Source organism: Delphinus delphis, chromosome 4 (assembly GCF_949987515.2).
Source record: "Delphinus delphis chromosome 4, mDelDel1.2, whole genome shotgun sequence".
Taxonomy (NCBI): domain Eukaryota; kingdom Metazoa; phylum Chordata; class Mammalia; order Artiodactyla; family Delphinidae; genus Delphinus; species Delphinus delphis.
Genome location: NC_082686.1, coordinates 72,142,764 through 72,160,793, shown reverse-complemented (window position 1 = coordinate 72,160,793; position 18,030 = coordinate 72,142,764).

Below are 18,030 nucleotides of genomic sequence, written 5' to 3'. Positions count from 1 at the left end.
AGAAAGCCCGGGCGCAGCAACGACAACTCAACGCAGCCAAAAATAAATAAATTAAAAAAATAGATTTCATTAAAAAAATAAAAACAAACAAAAAACCCAAAAGCTTACCATCTAGTGGAGAAGGCAAAATACTTAGTGTCTGCTGCATTCGGAAAGAGTACTACAAACAAGCACACTCCGTGAGTCAGAGCTAGGATCTCCAGTTCTGCTCTTTCCATCAGATCTGGAGAGTTGAAGCATCCTCGAGGGCTCGCTCGCATCTCTTGTAGCCTGTAGATTTGTGATTCTGTATTGCATTATTATCATTAGCGTGTTCATCCTAAGAGAACAGGAGCAAGTCCTTCCTGCCCCAAACATCCAGTAAATTGTCTCTGCTCCCTAAAATATTCGTTCGTAACGGTAATAATGATAACACCAATGGAAAAAAACTAAACAAAAGTCAAATTGTCACAAACCAAGGTTATCTTTTAGGCCTTTTCTTCTCATGGTATACACATTTTCTACTTTCATGTCTTTTGTGTCTACTAATTTGTTGATTATTCCCAAACTGTAATTTCTAGCTCCAACATTCTCTCCCAAGAGAGAAGATCCAAACATATTTTTAACTGTCCACTGGTCAATGATAGAGCGGCCAGAACACAATGTGTCCTGAACTGAACTCATCCTTTGGCCTAGCTGGTCTCTCCCCGTATTTGGCTGTCACTATTTTTGGCATGCCTCCAGCCCTCCCAGACTCCACCTCTCATATTCCCTGCTGATTCTAACTCAGAAACGTTTCTTGAATCCGAACCTACTGTTAATCCCTGATGCCACTGCCCTGGATCTAGACCTCATCAACTCATGTCTGGATCATTTCAGTAGCCTCCTTAAACCGGGCTCCCTGCCTCCAAAGATTCCACCCAGCAGCCATGGGCAGCCTTCTAAACTATATATTGAGTCATCTCACTCCCTGCTACAGCCCTTTCATGGCTTGCCACTGCCTCTTACATGGATCAGCAGTTTAAAACCAGGTTCAGCAGGTTCAGGGTTCCTAAGGACTGTCTGGTGGGACTCCGGGCATTACATCCCCTCCTTATCCCAAGCAATTCCACTTGTAAATGTTTTATTTTATTATTATTATTATTTTAACATTTGTTTATTTATTTGGATGTGTCAGGTCTTAGTTGGGGCTCGCAGACTCTTTAGTTGTGGCATGCGAACTCTTAGTCACGGCATGCGAACTCTTAGTTGTGGCATGCATGTGGGACCTAGTTCCTGGACCAGGGATCGAACCCAGACCCCCTGCATTGGGAGCAGGAGTCTTAGCCACTGCACCACCAGGGAAGTCCCCACTTTTAAATGTCTTATACATTAAGGTTCTCCTACGGAATTTTTTTTTTAACATCTTTATTGGAGTATAATTGCTTTACAATGGTGTGTTAGTTTCTGCTGTATAACAAAGTGAGTCAGCTATACGTATACATATAACCCTATATCTCCCCTCTCTCGCATCTCCCTCCCACCTTCCCTATCCCACTCCTCTAGGTGGACACAAAACATCAAGCTGATCTCCCTGTGCTATATGGCTGCTTCCTACTAGCTATCAATTTTACATGTGGTAGTGTACATATGTCCATACCACTCTCTCACTTTGTCACAGCTTACCATTCCCCCTCCCCATATCCTCAAGTCCATTCTCTAGTAGGTCTGTGTCTTTATTCCTATCTTACCCCTAGGTTCTTCATGACATTTTTTTTCTTAAATTCCATATATATGTGTTAGCATACGGTATTTGTCTTTCTCTTCCTGACTTACTTCACAATGTATGACAGACTCTAGGTCTATCCACCTCATTACAAATAGCTCAATTTCATTTCTTTTTATGGCTGAGTAATATTCCATTGTATATATGTGCCACGTCTTCTTTATCCATTCATCCGATGATGGACACTTAGGCTGTTTCCATCTCCGGGCTATTGTAAATAGAGCTGCAATGAACATTTTGGTACATGACTCTTTTTGAATTATGGTTTTCTCAGGGTATATGCCCAGTAGTGGGATTGCTGGGTCATATGGTAGTTCTATTTGTAGTTATTTAAGGAACCTCCATACCGTTCTCCACAGTGGCTGTATCAATTTACATTCCCACCAACAGTGCAAGAGGGTTCCCTTTTCTCCACACCCTCTCCAGCATTTATTGTTTCTAGATTTTTTGATGATGGCCATCCTGACCGGTGTGAGGTGATACCTCATTGTAGTTTTGATTTGCATCTCTCTAATGATTAGTGATGTTGAGCATCCTTTCATGTGTTTGTTGGCAATCTGTATATCTTCTTTGGAGAAATGTCTATTTAGGTCTTCTGCCCATTTTTTGATTGGGTTGTTTGGTTTTTTTTGATACTGAGCTGCATGAGCTGCCTGTATATTTTGGAGATTAATCCTTTGTCAGTTGCTTCGTTTGCAAATATTTTCTCCCATTCTGAGGGTTGTCTTTCGCCTTGTTTATGGTTTTCTTTCCTGTGCAAAAGCTTGTAAGTTTCATTAGATCCCATTTGTTTATTTTTGTTTCCATTACTCTAGGAGGTGGATCCAAAAATATCTTGCTGTGATTTATGTCAAAGAGTGTTCTTCCTGTGTTTTCCTCTAAGAGTTTTATAGTGTCCAGTCTTACATTTAGGTCTCTAATCCATTTTGAGTTCATTTTTGTGTATGGTGTTAGGGAGTGTTCTAATTTCATTCTTTTACATGTAGCTGTCCAGTTTTCCCAGCACCACTTATTGAAGAGGTTGGCTTTTCTCCATTGTATATTCTTGCCTCCTTTACCAAAGATAAGGTGACCATATGTGTGTGGGTTTATGTCTGGGCTTTCTATCCTTTTCCACTGATCTGTATTTCTGTTTTTGTGCCAGTACCATACTGTCTTGATTACGGTGGCTTTGTAGTATAGTTTGAAGTCAGGGAGTCTGATTCCTCCAGCTCCGTTTTTCTTTCTCAAGATTGCTTTGGCTATTTGGGGTCTTTTGTGTCTCCATACACATTTTAAGATTTTTTGTTCTAGTTCCATAAAAAATGCCATTGGTAATTTGATAGGGATTGCAATGAATCTGTAGATTGCTTTGGGTAGTATAGTCATTTTCACAGTGTTGATTCTTCCAATCCAAGAACATGGTATATCTCTCCATCTGTTGGTATCATCTTTAATTTCTTTCATCAGTGTCTTATAGTTTTCTGCACACAGGTCTTTTGTCTCCCTAGATAGGTTTATTCCTAGGTATTTTATTCTTTTGTTGTAATGGTAAATGGGAGTGTCTCCTTAATTTCTCTTTCAGAGTTTTCATCATTAGTATATAGGAATGCAAGAGATTTCTGTGCATTAATTTTGTATCCTGCTACTTTACCAAATTCACTGATTAGCTCTAGTAGTTTTCTGGTAGCATCTTTAGGATTCTCTATGTATAGTATCATGTCATCTGCAAACAGTGACAGTTTTACTTCTTCTTTTCCGATTTGGATTCCTTTTATTTCTTTTTCTTCTCTGATTGCTATGGCTAAAACTTCCAAAACTACGCTGAATAACAGTGGTGAGAGTGGGCAGCCTTGTCTTGTTCATGATCTTAGTGGAAATGGTTTCAGTTTTTCACCATTGAGGATGATGTTGGCTGTCCGCTTGTCATATATGTCCTTTATTATGTTGAGGTAAGTTCCCTCTTTGCCTACTTTCTGGAGGGTTTTTATCATAAATGGGTGTTGAATTTTGTCAAAAGCTGTCTCTTCATCTATTGAGACGATCATATGGTTTTTCTCCTTCAATTTGTTAATATGGTTTATCACATTGATTGATTTGCATATATTGAAGAATCCTTTCATTCCTGGGATAAACCCCACTTGATCATGGTGTATGATCCTTTTAATGTGCTATTGGATTCTGTTTGCTAATATTTTGCTGAGGATTTTTGCATCTATGTTCATCAGTGATATTGGCCTGTAGTTTTCTTTTGTTGTGACATCTTTGTCTGGTTTTGGTATCAGGGTGATGGTGGCCTCGTAGAATGAGTTTGGGAGTGTTCCTCCCTGTGCTATATTTTGGAAGAGTTTGAGAAGGACAGGTGTTATCTCTTCTCTAAATGTTTGATAGAAGTCGCCTGTGAAGCCATCTGGTCCTGGGCTTTTGTTTGTTGGAAGATTTGTAATCACAGTTTCAATTTCAGTGCTTGTGATTGGTCTGTTTATATTTTCTATTTCTTCCTGGTCCAGTCTCAGAAGGTTGTGCTTTTCTAAGAATTTGTCCATTTCTTCCAGGTTGTCCATTTTATTGGCATATAGTTGCTTGTAGTAGTCTCTCATGATCCTTTGTATTTCTGCAGTGTCAGTTGTTACTTCTTTTTATTTCTAATTCTATTGATTTGAGTCTTCTCCCTTCTTTTCTTGATGAGTCTGGCTAATGGTTTATCAATTTTGTTTATCTTCTCAAAGAACCAGCTTTTAGTTTTATTGATCTTTGCTATTGTTTCCTTCATTTCTTTTTCATTTATTTCTGATCTGATCTGATCTGATCTTTATGGTTTCTTTCCTTCTGCTAACTTTGGGAGGTTTTTTTTGTTCTTCTTTCTCTAATTGCTTTAGGTGTAAAGTTGGGTTGTCTATTTGAGATGTTTCTTGTTTCTTGAGGTAGGATTGTATTGTTATAAACTTCCCTCTTAGAACTGGTATGCTGCATCCCACAGGTTTTGGGTCATCGTGTTTTCATTGTCATTTGTTTCTAGGTATTTTTTGATTTCCTCTTTGATTTCTTCAGTGGTCTCTTGGTTATTTAGTAGTGTACTGTTTAGCATCCATGTGTTTGTATTTTTTACAGATTTTGTCCTGTAATTGATAACTAGTCTCATACCTTTGTGGTTGGAAAAGATACTTGATGCAATTTCAGTTTTCCTAAATTTACCAAGGCTTGATTTGTGACCCAAGATATGATCTATCCTTAGAATTTCTTTTGAGAGAAGCAGCTGCTACCTCTCAAAAGAACTTAGAAAACCAATGATCCTGATGGTGTTAAAGACAAGCCAGTTTGTTCAGATAACACCACTGCTCTCCCTCTAGTTCAGCAGCAAGCTGGCTCAGCAGGGAGGACCTGTAAGACTTCCAGGTGAAACCAATGCTGATTTGCAGCTGGAAACAGAACGATTTACATGCCAGCAAGGCTGTAACCCTGACTGCACAGCTCAGGATTCTCCAACGTGGATGGGTGCTCTGGGCCACCTCCCAACCATGCTGTTTCCTCCAGAACACAGCCCGTCATGCACCCAGCCCTGCCCTGGCCAAGCACATACCTCCATGGGATGGTGAAAGTCTGGGGGACCATGTACCTTTTTCTTTGAGCCTGCTCCACTTGCTGTGAGTTTGTACCCATTCCCTGCTCAACCACAACAAAGACAAGTTCAGTGTCTAGCAGCACACAGGTTCTTGAGGAGATCTGAGGTGAAAGCAAGGAGCTAGGCATTTCCCAGCTGGAGGAGAAAGTCCAGATGCCTCATTCAGCCCAATCTTGTCTCCAGCTTCTCTTCACTGTTACCTCCCATACTTCAACACATGTTCCACAGTGGGTTTCAACCCTAAACATAGAGCAAATGCTCCCCACTCTGTGCTCCCTCCATCAGAGGGTTCTCTTGCTTGGAACAACTTCCCAGATGCCCCCCCAACCCTCCCCATCTCAAAGGCACAGTTTGAGCTCCCCTCCTCTGTGAAGCCTCCATCTCTTCCTCTGAACACACGATTCCAAGTGTCTACAGTATCCACTGGCCTCATGATATCTCTTGTATTGTGGTCTAACTTAGGATTTCTGTCTTGTTTCCTGAACTACACTATAAGCTTCTTGAGAGAAGGGGTCATGGTTATTCCAAAAAGTATACTGCCCAAAGCACGGAAAGGAGTTCAGTAAATATTTGCTTAAAGAAGGAAAGAGGGAAGAGAAGGAAAGAAGAAAGGAAGGCAATACACCTACCTTGTCGATGATTCTCTAGGCACTGCCTTCTGACGGGTTTTTTTTTCCCCTTTCTTTCTTAAACTAAGCTTTATAATAGTTTGTCACTGGTAGAACTTCTCAGTCTCCCGAAGAGATCAAAGGAACTCTGGCTTCTTCTCTCCCCTCCCACTGGTTTTTCAGATGATAACCAGATACTATTCAAGACTTGGGGGTGGAGAGACCTACAGCAGAGACTAGGAAGAGAGACACATCCGAGTCGGGGCAAAGTGTGCAAAGGACTCAGTGGGAGAAATGGGGACCAGCTTCCTTCCTGCAGATGGGTCTGCAGGAGAAGAGTACAATCCATTTTACCCAGCAATGGAGTTGCACGGTCTCCCTCTGAAACTGGCAGCTCACCCAGGCCCAAGATTTTGGTCACCTCACTCTCACACGTGGTGTTTCCCACTCTGCCTTGGGTTCTCCACTCCTGGCCACAGACAGCACAGCCCCTCCATCCTGGCCCTTCACCTTTGTGGCTGGGCCTGGCCAAGCAGTGAACTAGTGCCTCCCCCACTTCTCCTGGCCTCGGCACATGACAAGGAGGGGATTTCCTTTGGGGCCTTAACTGGAGATTATTCTCTTGCCCCATGTCAGCTGGCTGCTGGGGGAGAGTCTTCAGTAGTTTCATTTCCCTCATTTGGAATGTAGTTTTTAAGAACCAAAAACCAAAAACGGAAAGAGGAGAGGGCACCACCCACACTGGTACCACTCAAACCCTCGTGACGCCAGTCCTGGAAAAGCTTAGGGGTCAATGCAAAGACTGAGGGCAAGTGAGGCTGGCTTGGCTGAAGGTCCTTCCTGGCATGTTTACTCCTCTTCTCTAACTATCTGAGTGAGGGGGCGGATCTCCAGTCCTGAGGTCACTTCCTCTTGCTCCTTGTTGCCCAAGCAGGTGGGGACTTAAGCAGTTCACACAGCTCTCCCAGGATAATGAGTCCATGGCCTCCCTCAGCCACTAATTCCAGTGACTGATGTCTGGGGGACACTGCCTCTTCCTTTTCTGGAAACACTGACCATATCAACATTTGATAAAGATTTCACGTTGTACAAAGATAACAAAATGCTTACGGAAGTATAATGTCAGTGTCAGGGCACAGGCGGCAGTAGGACATCAAGGGAGAGGGGCACCCACAACTAACCATGGTTCAGTTCAGGGCAGAATGGAAGGAAATCATGGAAAAACAGGAATGAGGTGCTGGGAGAGTCATGGGAGGAAGAGAGCTCAACTGGTGGAGACTTCCAGGAAAGCTTTCGGGAAGAGGTGGCCTCTGAACTGGATCCTCATGCGACGGGACTGGGCATGAAGTCAGACTGAAGAAGAGATAAAGATGATGATGATTTAGAGGATGAGATAAAGCCAGGTCAAGGAGGAGACACTGTAGGAGTGATGATGGTATCTCTTTGCATCTTGCATCTTGTTCATGGTTCTGTCCAGTGCTGCCCAAGCGGCTTCATCATTTACAAGTCACAGTTCTGCCCTTCCCCTGGGGCAGTGAGTCCTGGCTGGCTGGGACTATAGTTTATTCACATTTGTATGTATCCCCAGCAATACCTAGTCTAGCATCTAGTATGTGCTCAGTGAAGGTTTCTTAAATGAATGAAGGTTAGAGCAGTCGGAGAGGTGGAGGACTTGGGAAAAGTCACTTGCTGGTCATCGAGAAATCGTTTTTCATGATTGACAAATCTAAATCCCATTCCTTACCATGGGCTCATGGCCTGCATGATCTGGTCTCCTCTCTGCTCTCTTGGATTTCATACCCTACCACTTTCCTCATCACTTCCTCCACTCAAAGCATGAAGTCATCTTTGCAGCCCATTTAAACCAAGCAGGCTTCTGTCTCAGGGCTGTTGCCATTTTCTCTTTCCTAGGTCCAGAATGCTCTCCTCCTCACCCAGATACCCACACAGTTCACTCCCTAACTTCCCTGAGGCCTCTGCTCAAATGTCACCTCCTCCAAGAGGCTTTCCCTGATCGCACCATCTAAAGTGGCACACACACACCCCCGTCACTTTTCCTTTACTTTACATTTTCTTCACAACATTTTTTTATTCATGTCACTGCCTGATATCTATTATATATTTACTTGCTAATTGTCTGCCACCCCAACTAGACTGTGTGCTCCTAAGGAAAAGAAATTTGTTTATTAGCTGTTGTATCCCAGTGGCTGTAACTGACACATACAGGGGCTTATAAATTTATGTGGACTACATGAATGAGTGAATGAATGATTTTTTTTAAAAAAAACAGCTGCAGCAGAGTCATGGGGTCAGGAGCCAGGTTGCCACATGTTGGTTAGTTAGTGACTGGGGGTATGAAAATAAACCCAGGGAGGGACAAATGCTCTTTCAAGAATTAACGTCATGATGTAAAATAGATAGCTAGTGGGAAGCAGCCGCATAGCTCAGGGAGATCAGCTCAGTGCTTTGTGACCACCTAGAGGGGTGGGATAGGGAGGGTGGGAGGGAGACGCAAGAGGGGAGGGGATATGGGGATATATGTATATGTATACCTGATTCACTTTGTTATACAGCAGAAACTAACACACCATTGTAAAGCAATTATACTCCAATAAAGATGTTAAAAAAAAAAGAAAAAGAATTAACATCATGCGTAGAAAATAAACTTGTTACCAAAGGGGAAAGGTTGCAGGAGGGATAAATTAGGAGTTTGGGATCAACATATATGCACTGCTACATATAAAGTAGATAAACCACAAGAGCACAGGGAACCATATTCAATATCTTGTAATAATCTATAATGGAAAAGAATCGGAAAAGAATAGGTAGATATAATGTGGCAATTAAAAAATGATATAAATGAACTTATTTACAAAACAGAAACAGACTCACAGACATAGAAAACAAACTTATAGTTACCAAAGGGGATCCAGGTGTTGGGGGCAGGTGTGGAGAGAGATAAATTAGGAGTCTGAGATTCACATATACAAACTACTATATATAAAATAGGTGAACAACAAGGACCTAATGTATAGCACAGGGAACTATACTTGATATCTTGTAATAACCTATAATGGAAAAGAATCTGGAAAAGAAGATATATATAAAACTGAATCACTGTGCTGTACATCTGAGAATACCATGACATTGTAAATCAACTATATTTCAATAAAAATAAATTTAATTTAATTTAAAAAGAATTAAGGTCATGAAGGGAAGGATCAGTACGTGAACACCTTTTGTAAAATGAGATGTGCCACATAAATACATCTCTTTCCTTGGCAGAACAGGCCAGGGGGAGATAAGTGAAGATGGGATCAAGTCTCTAAGTGGGGGTTAGCCTTGGCACAGTGGCAAGCCCTCTGCACGTGGCAGATATCAAGACAATGTGACAGGGAGAAGGAAAGACTGACCCGAAAGGACTGTTGATCATTTTTTTTTTTTTTTTAGCTTTTCAATGAAAAGTTTATTAGAAGGGCACTTACAGGGGAGAGAGAAGGAGAGAGAGGACACAGTTCTTTAACAATATGGGTACATAAAATGTTCATTGCAGCTCTATTTACAATAACCAGGACATGGAAGCAACCTAAGTATCCATCAACAGATGAATGGATAAAGAAGATGTGGCACATATATACAATGGAATATTACTCAGCCATAAAAAGGAATGAAACTGAGTTATTTGTAGTGAGGTGGATGGACCTAGAGACTGTCATACAGAGTGAAATAAGTCAGAAAGAGAAAAACAAATACCGTATGCTAACACATATATATGGAATCTAAAAAACAAAAAAGAAAGAAAGAAAAAATAATGATCAGAAGAACCTAGGGGCAAGATGGGAATAAAGATGCAGACCTACTAGAGAATGGACTTGAGGATACGGGGAGGGGGAAGGGTAAGCTGGGACAAAGTGAGATAGTGGCAAGGACATATGTACACTACCAAACGTAAAATAGATAGCTAGTGGGAAGCAGCCGCAGAGCACAGGGAGATCAGCTCGGTGCTTTGTGACCACCTAGAGGGGTGGGATAGGGAGGGTGGGAGGGAGGGAGATGCAAGAGGGAAGAGATATGGGGACATATGTATATGTATAACTGATTCACCTTGTTTTAAAGCAGAAACTAACACGCCATTGTAAAGCAATTAGACTCCAATAAAGATGTTAAAAACAACAACAACAACAATAGGGGTACAATGCTTATTAAACAGGTGCTCTGCCCTTAAGATAAAAGTTAGAAAAATCTAAAACACTATAAATACATACATGCTTTTTACAAAGGTATTAAAAGGTCAGGCTGGCTGAGAAGGGAAGGGAATCAACATCCTCCGCGTTCTTTTTCCCCACCCAAATGCACACCCAAACAGGAGTCCTGCCCAGAACAGCCTAGTTGCAACAGCAGCACTGAGGGTGAATGAAGGCTTCCTGGAGGAAGATGACTCCATCCCTCTGTACAGTTCTCACCCCTAGGAAGGGAGAGAGGCTTGGTTCAGAGGCCGCCGCGTAAGGGCCTGTATTCGACTCCAAGCTGCCTGTGATCACATGCTGCCACGTGGGGAGCCAGCCTGGGTCGGTGGTTCCGGGTGCTGAGCCCAAAAGCCACTAGACCCTCTACCAGTATTCGAAACTGGCTGTGCCCCATCTCCTCCCAGCCACTGTCCTTGGGAGGAGAGCCTTTTCCAACTTTCTTCAAAAAATTAAATAGTTATCTGTCTTGAATGGTTTTAAGAAATTATTACACAAATATAAAAACACCAGAATGCTCGAGCATACGTTACTTTAGCATAAAAAAAAAATTACAGGATCACCTGAGAGAATTTCTTAATCCAGTGTACACAACAGGCGAGTTTTTCCATGTGATAGCTGTGCTTCTGAAAGGTTGCCTGTTGAGCATCGTTAGATGTTGATCATCCTCATTTGCAAGGACCCAGTTGTAAAACAGCGGGCAATGTGTGAGGGACCTGGTCTGCACTATTGCATAACAGCAGTGGGCAGTCCAGACCTGGTGGAGGAGAGAGGTATCTTGACACAAGACCTACAGTCATAACTACCTTCCACCCAGGCACGTACATTGTCCCTCAACAACTCCATTTAAGTAGGTACTAATGGCCTCAACTTACAGAAGAGAAAATTGGGCTCAGATTGATCACACCCTGTGGGCCTTTTGCCCAAGGCCACATAATGGAAGCTTGTTTTTAGTAACAGTTACTGGTTTTTTTAAAAAGAAGTTTCTGGGGCTTCCCTGGTGGCGCAGTGGTTGAGAGTCTGCCTGCCGATGCAGGGGACATGGGTTCATGTCCCGATCCGGGAAGATCCCACATGCCGTGGAGCGGCTGGGCCTGTGAGCCATGGCGGCTGAGACTGCGCGTCCGGAGCCTGCGCTCCGCAACGGGAGAGGCCACAACAGTGAGAGACCCGCGCACTGCAAAAAAATAAATAAATAAATAAATAAATAAATAAAATAAAACGTTTCTGATTATAAAAGTATTACCTAGATGCTGGAAGCCTAAAAAGAAGAAAATCCGCCACAGAAACAACTCACTGTTAACATTATGGTGTATTGCAGGCCCAGCTTTTTTTTAATGCATGTGCTATATGCTTTTCAAAAAACAATGTTGAGATCAGATTCCACGTGCTCTTTTGTAAGTTTACATACATAATCTGTAACATTGGAATCCTACGTCCCTAAATGTCCATGGACATGATTTTGATTCGTTCTATGCTATTCTGCCACTTAGATGTGAATAGTTAATTAACCAGGTCTTTTTTTTTTTTTTTTTTTTTGTGGTATGCGGGCCTCTCACTGCTATGGCCTCTTCCGTTGCGGACCGCAGGCTCTGGACACGCAGGCTCAGCAGCCATGGCTCACGGGCCCAGCCGCTCCACGGCATGTGGGATCCTCCCGGACCCGGGTCACGAACCCGTGTCCCCTGCATCAGCAGGCGGACTCTCAACCACTGCACCACCAGGGAAGCCCCAATCCAGGTCGATTTTGTGTGGCATTACAGTACACGTCCAAAATTCCTTATCATAAAATGTTGGGACCAGAAGTGTTTCAAAAATCACAATTTTTCATGGTTACATGGTACATATACCATATATTACATAATTCCTCCAACAGGATCTAGAACTATACCCTAAGTCAACACATTAATATTTTGGCAACCAACATAAATATTCACATTAAATGGGGAAAAGATAAAGTGAACAAAATAGGCTTTTGTCAGTTCACAGGTTTTGCAACCAAATGAGTTTGTGTCAAACTCACCAAAAAAGCCTTTAGTTTTCAGAGTTTTTTGGGGTTCAGAATTGTGGACTTCAAATCAGGATTTGAAGCTGGCGGGTCCCACATCCTGGCCATGCTTCCCAACAGCTGTGGCATGCTAGAGTGGCAGCAGAATGAAAAGCATAACCGCAAGGCAAGGTTCTGGCTGCTCAGGAGGCAAAAGAAGCCAACAGGTGGCGGTGAGATTCCTGGAACAGAGAGGGGCTGCAGGCCTGGAGATCAGCTGTAGAAGCAGGGTCCTCAGGAGTGAGGGAGTGCCTGGGGGAGGAGGAGGTGTCAGTGACTGAGACCGGAGAGGCCTTGGCAGTAGGGCAAGGTGCAAACTGCCACAAAGCAGAGGTCAAAAGCCCCTCAATTCATTCCGCATCACCTACCCCCAGAAGTTCTACACATCCAGGATAAGACCTCCAAAGTGCCCTTCTGGGCCTCCTGAGACCCTGGGAGGGAGGGGAAAAGGGTGGAAGGCTTGGAAGCGGCAGCTGTGGGAGAAGGAGCACAACCTTGTTGATTTCATAGAGGCCGAGGGCAGTGGGCCCGTTTCTCTTTCCTGTTCCCTGTCAAGTGTGGTTTGCTGTCAGGTGGTAGCAGACTCAGCCACAGTCAAGGGAGGGAGGGGGGAGAGGCCCCTGGAGAGCGAGAGGCCCTGAATCTGGAAGGTTATTTGCTTGAGCTGCTTTCAGCGGGCGAGCAGAATGAATGGTGGGGACTGGGGTTCTGGGTGGTGCAAGGCACGCTGGGAAGTGTGGGTTTTAATTGGCAGTTGGGTAATTTAGCCACAAGCTGGGGGCAGGGCGGGGTCGACAGGTCAGGGGAGGCTGATAAGATGGAAACAGGGAGGAGTGATCTTTTTTTTTCCTCACACCATCAGACCAGAGGAAGATTGACCTATCAGACCAATTATTATCAGCCTGGCAATGAGATCAAGTCTGAATTTAGACCCTTCACCACTCTGAAGGAGACTCTTCCTATTTATTGCCTCCTGTCTTAACTACCAACATTGGTCACACCAGTGATGCAATTCCCATAGACGTCTGGCAAATTCCCTAGAACAGGAGTCTATTCTTCTCTGCCAGGTTATCATCACCACCTTATCGGGGATTTCACTAAAGACTCACCTCCTCAAAATCTGCCCCAATTAATCCTCCCCTATTAATGTACTACCTCTACTTAGGTAAAGTGCCACTAATTCTCCCAGAAATCAGATTCCTGATAACTAAATTACCCAAAACACAGCAGAAAGCTGTCTCAAAACCCAGGCACCTCATCCATGGGATAAGCTGATATTATCATAAATCATAAATATTTAGAGCCATGAGAACAAGGGGTGATCGCAGAGAGAGTAAGAAAAAAAGATGCACATAGGGCTTCCCTGGTGGCGCAGTGGTTGAGAGTCTGCCTGCCGATGCAGGGGACACGGGTTCGTGCCCCGGTCCGGGAAGATCCCACATGCCGCGGAGTGGCTAGGTCCATGAGCCATGGCCACTGAGCCTGCGCGTCCGGAGCCTGTGCTCCGCAACAGGAGAGGCCACAACAGTGAGAGGCCCGCGTACCGCAAAAAAAAAAAAAAAAAAAAAAAAAGATGCACATAAGGACATGCTCTTATAACTGCTTTTTAGTGCTCTCTGATAGCATCACCTTGCCTTTTAATATAGAGCAGACAGCCCTGCATGGGTCTATAACCCATGAGAGCTCCTCTGTATCACAGTGAACCCCAGCCATTGATGCCCATAAGAAGGCTCTAAGTCATCAAGAACAGACTTATATAAAGAATTCTTACAGCTCAATAATAAAAAGACAATAATCCAATTTAAAAATAGGCAAAGGAGGGCTTCCCTGGTGGCGCAGTGGTTGAGAGTCCACCTGCCGATGCAGGGGACATGGGTTCGTGCCCCGGTCTGGGAAGATCCCACATGCCGCGGAGCAGCTGGGCCCGTGAGCCATGGCCGCTGAGCCTGCGCGTCCGGAGCCTGTGCTCCGCAATCGGAGAGACCACAACAGTGAGAGGCCCGCGTACCGCAAAAAAATAAAATAAAATAAAATAAATAAATAAATAAAAAATAATAATAATAAAATAAAATAAAAATAGGCAAAGGATATGAACATACATTTCTCCAGAAGATAAACAAATGCCCAATAAGCAAATGAGAAGATGCTCAACAGCTTTTGTCATCAGGGAAATGTAGCTCATAACCACAATCAGATACCACTTCACACCCACAAAGATGGCTAAAATAAAAAAGACAGATGACAAGTACTGGGGAAGTTGGAGAGAAATTGGCACCCTCACACACCACTGATAGGAATGTAAACTGGTGCAGAAACTTTGGAAAACAGCTTGGCAGTTCCTCATGGCGTTTCCATACAGATCAGCTATTTCATTCCTAGGTACCCACCACCCCACCCTGCAAATGCAAACATATGTCCACAAAAAAACCTCTAAACAAATGTTCATAGCAGCGGTATTCATGATAGCCAACAAGTGGGAATAACCAAATATCCATTGAGGGAATAAATGAATAAACAAAATGCGGTATGTCCATAGGATGGAATGCTACTCGGCCATAAAAAAGAATGAAGTACCAATTCATGCCACAACACGAATGAACCTTGAAAACATTATACTAAGTGAAAGAAGCCAATCACAAAACACCACATAATAGAACCAATTATATGGTTCTATTTATACGAAATGACCAGAATAGGCAAATCTGTAGAAATAGAAAGGTAAGGGTTACCTAGGTCTGGGGATTTGGGGAAAGTTGGGGAGAGAATGCTAATGGGTATGGAGTTTCCTTTTGAAGTGATGATAATGCCCTAAAATTGATTGTGGTGATGGTTGCACAACTCTGTTAATATGTTTTTAAAAAGACATTGAATCATACACTTAATATGTGTTTAGTATATGAGTTGTATCTCAACAAAGCTTTTATATAAAAAATAAAACTAGAAAAAAACCCCAGAATCTGTAGACTTAGATTCTTTTACAAGAATCTTGTATGGTTTAAGAATTTTTTTAGAGAATTCCCTGGCAGTACCGTGGTTAACCTCGGCGCTTTCGTTGCCGTGGCCCAGATTCAGTCCCTGATTGGGGAACTGAGATCCCGCAAGCTGTGCAGTGTGGCCAAAAAATAAAAAATAAAAAAAATCAGAATTAAAAAAATTAATGCTTACATTGATACTGTCCAGTTATCTGGAAAATACATTTATGTAAAACATCTTGTTTCCTAACCACCGCACTCTAAAGCAGATGGGATATAGGAGCAACTATCAACATCTTAATGCTTGAAAAGATTATACTAAGTGACAGAGGGACATAAAATTTTGACCATACTCTCTTGAATTTGTGCAGAGTTTCTCTTTGTAGATGTTGAATGTTTCACATGTATATTTAGTTTTTCAAAGTAAAAAGATTTCAATGTTATTGAACTCTCCCTTTAACACCTGTTTAAATGTTTTTAAATGTTTTGAAGATTTTGAAGTTATAGTTTTGTTTTTTTTTTTTTTTTTTTGTGGTACGCGGGCCTCTCACTGTTGTGGCCTCTCCCACCGTGGAGCAGAGGCTCCGGACGCTCAGGCCCAGCGGCCATGGCTCACGGGCCCAGCCGCTCCGCAGCACATGGGATGCTCCTGGACCGGGGCCCAAACCCATGTCCCCCGCATCGGTAAGCGGACCCTCAACCACTGCGCCACCAGGGAAGCCCTAGATTTCTTATTTAAAATACAATCATCTAGGAATTCCCTGGTTGTCCAGTGGTTAGGACTCTGTGTTTCCACTGCCAGGGTCCAGGTTTAATCCCTGGTTGGGGAACTAAGATCCCACAAGCCACATGGTCAAAAAAAAGATCACGAATATATTAATTATATTACTGTTGTATGTTAAACAGTTATTATATTGTAAGTATAATATAAATATAAGTATATAAATACTAATACATTTATATAATTTAAATATACAAATTAATTGTATAATATTATATTTCAGAAAACTCTGGGCAGCTGGTATTCTTTGTTAAAGAGAAAGGGGTCCTCATCCTTTTGAGAGCAGAAATGGCTCCCTTCTTCTTTTTGGGGAAAAGAGGATTACGTACCTAGGACTTGGTTCTGTAATAGTCAATATTTGCTGGGCTGTTTTTGAGGGGTGCTTAGTTTCCAAACCCCCTTCCTGTTAGGGGAGCCTTTTCTTGCATGGTCTTGGTAGGAAACAGAGCCCTGTCCCTAGGAAATTAGAATACGATTGCACAATCCAGGCTCCACCATCTGTGCCAAGAACCATGGGTCTGGAGCAAGTGATGCAAAGAAGCTGGCTGCTCTAGAGGTGGCGGCAGCAGCTCTTGATGTCTGGAGCAGTAGTGGCAACAGTGCCAGGGACAGGGTTTTGCAGCCACAGTGATGAAGCCTTCCAACCAGGCTGTCCCCATGGCATGACCATGGCAGTGGTTACAGCTGCCCACCTCCCCCTGCTGCTGCCCGCTTGCTCATCTGGATCTCCAGCCACATTCACATCCACCTACAATCATTCCAAGAACTCCTTTCCTGCTCAAGTGAGCCAGAATCAGCTTCTGTTGCTTGCAGTCAAGAACCCCGACTCATTCTCCAAATGGGAAAAAGAAAATACCAAAAAACTCCTGAAGTTGAAAAAGGTGATGGGCAAAGGAGGAGAAGCAGGGGGATAAAGGAGGTATTGGGATTTGGAAAGGTAAATAAGCTTTTTCCCGGAATTAGCATAAAGCAGTGACAGCAACAAGCCTTATTAGAGTAAGACAGTACCTGCAAATGTGAGCAAAGCTGCTGGACTCCCAGGAAACCAGAATTGCAATTCAGTTGGCACAAGTCAGAAATTATAGTCCACTACCCTAGGAGGATTTCACTCAAGTGATAGAGTGACAGAATTATTTTCAGAGACAGTAGTTCTGATATTCTGAGATGATGTTTTTTGGTTGGTGTACTTTAGTATAAGTTAGACCCGGAAACACGTAAAAGAACAGGAGTTAAATGTTAGTCCAAAACTTGATAATAACATAGGAAGAACTGAAATATTTGAAGCAAGTGAAAACTACTAGTGAAAAAATTAATAAGCAATAAGTTTTTCTAGGTGAAATAATGTCAGACCAAACATAAAAATAAGAATTGGTTTATGATTATGTGTGATAGAAATGCTTATAGTTTGGGTTATAATTACTACTTAAGCTATCCTGAAATTACAATTCTATATAACTTTAATAACAAATATTATAATTGGCATTATTAATAAGAAAGTAATACTTTCTAAGTACATAGTGGTTTATAGATTAAATTTAGTAACACGGAATTTAAGGTAGTTTCAATGAAATACTTTTTCCATCTTAGGAGCCCTTCAATCATACGGATTGGCTGAATATAATTAAAGTTTGTAAAATAAACAGATTCGTATAGGCTTTGTTCCATGCTAGGCACAAACTGGATGATCATCAACAGAAATGAGCTGCTCAGTAGTTGTGTGGTCTCTCTGTGCCTCAGTTTCCCCATTCTATGAAGTAGCTACTTCGTAGAATTGTTCTGAAAGGACTAAATAAGTTAATACCGTAAGCTCTTAGAACAGGGTCTGAGTATATTAAGAACTCAGTAAGCGTTAGTTGTTTTTATTGTGATTATTGGTTTTTTTATTACTTGGGGTAAAGTCAGATGTATTCTCAATGGCTATGGAAAGGAAAGCAGGCTTGGGCAGCAATTTAGTTGAAACAAGATGACTTAAAAAACCCAAAAGGCAAGGCATTCCCACAACTGACCTAAATTTAGAAAAAATAAAACAAAAA